This window comes from Arvicanthis niloticus, chromosome 2, assembly GCF_011762505.2.
Source record: "Arvicanthis niloticus isolate mArvNil1 chromosome 2, mArvNil1.pat.X, whole genome shotgun sequence".
Lineage (NCBI taxonomy): Eukaryota > Metazoa > Chordata > Mammalia > Rodentia > Muridae > Arvicanthis > Arvicanthis niloticus.
Window position 1 is genome coordinate 4,316,614 of NC_047659.1, and position 7,100 is coordinate 4,323,713.

At 42.3% G+C, this 7,100-nt stretch overlaps 1 pseudogene; it reads right to left on the minus strand.

Moving 5' to 3' along the window:
• The window catches only part of LOC143441117 (uncharacterized), a 37,124-nt pseudogene extending 32,868 nt beyond the window's left edge, over positions 1–4,256 (minus strand).
• Positions 4,257–7,100: the final 2,844 nt, after the last annotated feature.

Sequence of the window (7,100 nt, forward strand, 5' to 3'; positions counted from 1 at the left end):
AAATGCATTTTGACATGAGGACAGCCTGGAGTTGTAGCCTCCTGTGATATGTTGAAATCTAGGGTCAACAGAGAGGGCCCAAGATAGTCAACCGAGAACTGGGCATAATGATTACCTGTTGTTCAAATCTTTGACATTATAATGTGCCAGGATTCCCCGGAGTTTGTCTCTCTCATTACTCATTCTTTCAAGGTCCCTTTTGAACTTCTCCAACCTCTTCATTCTCTGCTCCTGCTCACTGATGGTGTAGGCTTGGGAGGACTCTTTCCCAACAGACTCTTCAGGTAGATAAACACAAGGAAACTTGTAGGGAAAATACGACAGGAAAAGGAGAAACCATACTTACTCCCACAGAGAAGCCTGAGGAAGAGGGAATTCTAGAGACACAGTGAATTCCTGAAAGAGCAGGAAAGCTATCTTCAAGCTGGAATCCACACCTATGTCCCTGCTCCTAACCACCATCACTAAACATATGGCTCAGTCCCTACTGCAGTCCCACTAACCCTGAAGTGCTTAAGCTTTCCCAGTCAAGAAGAAATTGAGGGCATTATCAGTTTATATCTGAAGCTGTAGTCTGTACTGCTTATCACACAAAAAAATTGACCATAAACACCAGCACCAAACATCTCCCACAAGCCAACACCTATCCTTGCTTCTTAAATGCGTGATGAGAAACCACACACTACTACACTTATCCCAGACTGTAATTCAGCCCACATCATGTGTGTTCCAGACCAAAGTCTCTGAGACCTTGATACTTGACAAGGGGATTATCCCTCTCTGTTCTTGGCATCACATATTCATGTAACCTACAGGAATCTATTGAGGATGAAATGCTTCAGCACTCTATCCTGAGAGCAAGGCTTTGTTATTCTCAGAGATCTCTCTCCTGGCATCCTTTGCCACTCAGCAGGAAATTTAGGTCTCTCAGCAAAGCAACTGAAGGCTTGTCAATTCCTGGATCTCTGCCAAAGTAATCATCAGAAATTCTGGACTCTGGGTCTGCCATTGAGAAATGTTGAGGCTCCAGATGTTAAGCCCTTCTCTTGTAAGGACCTGCTGAATCACCCCTCCTCCAGGAAGCTTCCCCATGCACTGCCCAAGACTCACTGTGTCTTCCCCAGGGCCATCTCCTTCTTCCTGCTTTACAGAATGCCTTCTGCCTAGGTCTGGTCTCTGGTTGTATTGTATTGTCCCTACGAAACAGCCTGAGCAGCATGGACAACATGACTGCTTGTGAACCCAGAGGCTCTGAAGAAATACCCCACAGGCAGTTGGTGTCACCACAACACTGGTGACATCACAGAAGATTCTAGGGTTCTCCTGGATACAAGAGATTGTCCAGGGAAGTGACTACTGATGATGTCACTGTAAACTGCCATGGCCTACCTGCTGACCAGCTTGCCCCACATTGACCAGTTTCTGAGGTGCCCTATCTTGGAGTCTCTCTTTTGACTCAGGGGATACACCTTGGCAACTTTCCCTTCAAAGCTAGAGATTTCTCTCTGCTTCATTACAAGGCAAGCACTTTGGATGGGAGAGTTAGTTAGGGCCTTGGCATGGGCAGCTCATCTTTGTTAGTACCTTAAGGTCTAGGGTCCTTGCTTGAGGGAGATTCTTCTCCATGATAAATCTACCCTTAGGCACCATTCATGTACCACAGTCCAGTTCCCCAGGGTGTCCTGTTTCCCAGAGGCAACAATGGTTCTCCTGCACCTTTAATCTTATGCAAGTTGGATTATATCTTCTTATTGTGCACATGCCTTGAGGGGAGATATTGTTTTAATATATTCAGACATGTGTTTCCACAATCCCATTTTTGCAATGTAAACTCCCTTGTTCATGGCAATATAGGAAGGAGTTCAGGTCCAAGGGAATATCCATTTGTAAAGTTTATGTCTCTTCTTCAGAAGATAAAACCCCACTTTCTCCCTTTCTCCATTGCAACCAGACATAGTAGGCATCTTGAGCAAAGGTCAACAGGGACATTGGATTGCTGCTCTGTAGTTCCATTAGCCATCACTTCTCCAATATCTACCTTTCTGAGTTCCAGTGAGAACTCAAGAGTTCACTGAGATCCAGTGACACCTCCATTTAAATGTGTCCAGTAGTTCAGGAAGGACTGTGTTTGGCACTGTCATCTGTGGCTTCTGCCTTCTGAATCTATGGTACAATGTGACCTAACATCTCAGGTGTAAGAGTGAAAAAATCATGTAAGTCCTTTCCAAATTGTTTGTGTTGTCCTGGGCTACTTCCTTCAGCCAGGTAGTATCACTATGACAATGATCAAAGGTGGCAATTCTGCAGAGAAACAGCAGTGGATTTATTAGGTAAAATGAAAAGGATTTGGAATAATAGTCAATCCTAGTATAGAAATGAATTTCATTATGTGGTTGTGGTTTTATGAGAACAGCAGGAATAGCAGGGTGATTTAAATCAATGAAAGTATGAATTTCATTGTATAGTCTTACTCTTTGCATATATATATATTTTAATTTTGCAAAGATAAGTTTATTAAGACCAAAAATAAAACAATGAAACGGGGAAATATATCCAAGACAGAAATAAACATGAAGTCTTCTGCTGGGTGTGGCTGCTCCTCTCTAACCTCAGCCTTGGCTCCATACTGAATTCCAGACCAGCACTTGCTAAACTCAAGCCAATTAAACAAAAGCCATCAGTTACAAACAAAATGACAGCCATTTTCTGGAGTTAATTACCATTACAAGGTTAATTACCATTACTTAGTGTGATTCCAATATATCACTTAAAGCAATTCACTGGCCAAATGAAAACCTGAACCAACACCAAAAAGCACTATACTTTTAATATTAATAGTTAGTGGCATTTATTTATTTATTTGCTTATTTATTTATTTATTGGTTTTTTTCTGAGAAAGGGTTCCTCTGTGTAGCCCTGGCTGTCCTGGAACTCACTCTGTAGTCCAGGCTGGCCTCGAACTCAGAAATCAGCCTGCCTCTGCCTCCCAGTGCTGGGATTAAAGGCATGGGCTACCACCGCCCAGGGAGGGGTCTTTTTATAACCATTGTAACTACTTTGTTTTTCTCAAGCACACTCAGTACTGGTACCCAGGTTACTGACTTCACATACAACCCCTACCAACAGTAAAAGTTAAAAGCAACATCAGGTTAAAGCATACCTTTACAATACTTGTAAATCACAGGTGGACGTAATTTTCCCCCATCCTCCTTTGCTTTGATAAATATATAAGGTTTGTTGCAAAAATAATGCAAAAATGTTGAAACCAATCTACTATAACTCAGAAATCTGATCAACTCTTACCCAGTATCCAAAGTCAAGATAAAAAAGGCAGGCCTTAACTTACTCCTGGTTCTGACCATATCATTTCTATAACTCACATGTTCCAAATACACTAACTTAAAGTCAGCGTCTCCATTAGTTCGTAGTCCGGCACTGACTCTCTTGGGGAGGCAAACGTGTCACTTCAATGTCAATCTCATTGAGGACAACAGCCACCTCCTGAGCCAGCCTGCAGCATGCACAACTTAACCTTTAGTACAGTCCTAGCTTTTCAGAACAGGTCCAGAGGGGAGATACTTCCTCCTCTTCCCACCTTGGCGCGGCACTCCTGTCTTCTTGCCCCCTGACTCAGGTAGCCTGGAATGCTTCTTGCCTCGCAGGCCTCCTTTCCTTTTCTCTCCCTGACCCAGCAGGCAGGCTGCCCTTTCTCTTGCAGGAAGGTCCTGGCTGGCCCCCTTTTCTCTTGCCTTTCTGGCTCATCTTCCTCCTCTTGGCAGGTTACTCTTGGACCTCTTCCCTCATCTGCTTGTTGGTGGCCCTTGTCAGGTCCAGCTGAGGTTTATTACTGTTCATGATTTGAAGTAGCTCCCACTGGTTCTTTTTCTTGGCTGGGAAGTACCCAAAGGGGGGCTGAAACTTCCTCTTCTTGCCAGAGGTTCGGGGTGCTTTCTCCTTGGGGAGGTGCTCCTGGAAGCTTCCCACTGAAGCTCCTCCTTACTCTGGTGTCCCTTAGGGTGCAGCCCAGCTGAGCTAGGCATCTGCATCTTGTGCTCGCGGGACAGATTCCACAGAAGGTTCATCTCTTTCTTGGCCATGCATTCTTTCTTGGCCTGAATCCTCTTGGTGAACTGGTCTTCCATGGGGTTGGCGCTCCCAGGCACCTTGATGAGCCATTCCTTAGTGTCATCCTTTGCGCGCTTGTAGCCCCAAGGCACCGCCACTGGCCACTCACCTCGTCCCACAGGAGGTTTCATTTTCCACAGTTGTTCTGGGTTTGTAATATCTTTACTGACCCCCATGAATGCTATAAAATAGTGTGGCCTCAGCCACATAAAGAAAGAAAATGGAAGTCTGTTTTCTTTATGATACTATTGTTTTGTTGTTGGTTTGTATTTGAGACAGGGCTTCTCTTCTCTGTGTATCCCTGGCTGTCAGGGACCTTGCTCTGTAGACCAGGCTGGCTTCAGCCTCAGAGATATGTCTGTGTCTCTCTCTTAAGTGCTAGGACTAAAGGCATACACCACCATTGTCCAAAAACAATACTTTTGTTTGATGGAACAATGTAAAGTACTTACTCAGTTGAGAACTAGAATAGAAAAACACAATTAAAATTCAAATAGTAAATAAGCTACACATTTAACTAGCCTTCAACCAGTTCACTAATGTCAATTATTCATTCAATGAGTGACCTGTTACTTATAGGAAACATATAGGATTGCCTGTTTCTCTTTTCTACAGGAAGATTTTACTCCAAGTTCTCAATTAGACAAAAGCCTGTTCCCCTTAAAGATAAATGGAATTAGGAATGCATTTTTCAGTTTTGGCATTGATTCTATCATCAAGGCTTGAAGAAGTTAATAGAGAACTTCAGGAAGATAATGTTTCCTAGGCTTCCAGGTTAATTGTGGAATCTGTAGCAAAAATGATCTGCTTTGTATGCTGAAACATTCCTGAAGGTAGGAAAGAGAAAAGATACAGTCATGAAGCTGAATCCCAATAGTTACTTCAAGGCACAAAAGGCTGCACTGCCAGAGTGTCCTTTGGACAAGCCCTGTTGGTAAAAGTGGCTGCTCATCTATTTCTGATGGGTATTAAGTTGTGTTCAGTCACTGACAAGCCCACTTTCTCAGTCAATCCTGTGGAGAGGAGCTTGTTAAAAATTTTCCCAAACCAAGAAAATTATTCCTTAAGAGCTTCATGGAGCCTGATCCAGTCTTGGCTTTGCACATCTTATGCATGACAAACAGGACGTCATAGTCTCCATCATTTTTAATGAGTTTTAATTCACTTCTAGAAGGTTATACCTCCAATCTGTACCTTGGCAAATGAAAGAAAAACAAGTTAGGCACACAACAGGTAGGTTGTTGGAAAATATTCCAATTACTTTGGGATTTTGGACCACCTGTGAGGCCTTATTGAGTGGACAGTTATTTTCAGGAGTAGATTATAATACTTAGAATGTTTCCAAGTTCTAAAGGGCAGCTTTTTCCCTGACAGCAGTATTGTGTATTTTCTTATTAAGGTGCTCTGGGAATTCCAGAGTTCCCTATCTTGGAACATTCTGGAGGAGACTATAGGTTGATCATCCCTCACGTGAAAACTCACAGTGTTGAAATGCTCCAAAGTGCAAAACTGGAGTCTCTTCATGGAAACACAAGTGGACCTCACATGAGGGTTTGCACAGAAATTTCAGGCATAGTAAATATATTCTAATTGTACATTTCTATAGTAGCTTCTCAGTATATAGTCCTTGCTGACTTGGAACTTGCTATGGATAGCAGACCTCCAACTCAGAGATCCACTTGTCTCTGCCTCCCACGTGCTGGGATTAAAAGCGTATACCACCACATCTGACAGTAAGTCATAATATGTATATTAAATTATCTTCAGGCTAAGCATATTTATATAAAGTGTAAGCAAAGCTTGTATGAGCTTCCTGTTTAAACTTTTATCTTATCTGCAAGGTCTCTTATTTTGATTATACATTTGTATGTTACATATGTGGATTTTAAAAAGCCCTACCACACAAAATATTTGTGGTTCTAAGTGCTGATTTGGAATGTAAAGAACACAAATCTGTTTTGATTGTCCCATATAACAACCATCCTCTGGTTATAGAAACAAGCAACTGACACAGGCCTGGCCATCAAGAGTTAATTCCTGTGATCACACTGAGTTGCTTAGGGATGGCAGCCAAATGTAGTTGGTAAGTTACAGTCCTCTTCTGATATCATCTCCAGTGGAAGAGAATAAAGTGATACCCTTAACATGTTTGCTAAGTTAGAACGCTACCCATATAAGACATAAGATGTCTTCACGTGAACACAAGAAAGCAAACACAGAAAAGCCAAACAAGAAATAAAGAAGGGCAGTGAGTAATCCTGCTGTTTAAGCACTGGAAGCCAGGTGACTTCTCACTCAGTTACATAGTTAATACCTTCCTCTTTTTTGTTTGACTGATTGCTTGTGTTTAGTTGTGTATTGACCATTGCCATTGAGAGACTTCTGGGTAAAATCTATACCATTCAACAAGTTCTTAGAAGGCTGATTATTACATAGGCATTAAAGAGGAGAAAGAGAATGAGAGTTCAAGCCTGCCTGTGAGATGCTTACAGTCTGTCTTCAGGGTATATTACTCCATGCCATTTGCTGACTTTAACCAATATTATAAAGTGAGTGGTTTGGCATGAGGTACCTAGGAATAGAGTAGCATGCATTGTACTAAAGTATAAGAAACAGTTTACTCTAAGTTTATAGTGTATTTTAAGTCTGGTGGTTCAAGCTGGCAGACAGTGATGCATAAATATATAGGTGTTCACTGTTAATTTCTTAACCAAACTGAACAATGATGGGAGACACAGCAAATACAAAGTCAAATGCTATGTCTGTTCTCAAAAACCTTTTGGTGCAGGACAGGCAAACAGTCCAGCAAGAACTGTGTGGTAATGCCATGCATCTTAAAGGATGACACTTTATAGACAGGTGGTGACCTGCAGCGAGTTGTTGGTGCTTGCTGGCAGACAGCCACTGTCTAGAGATTGTGGGTGGAAGGCTAGAGTGGCCCAGAAGATATGCCCAGCCATATGTCTGCATGGTAC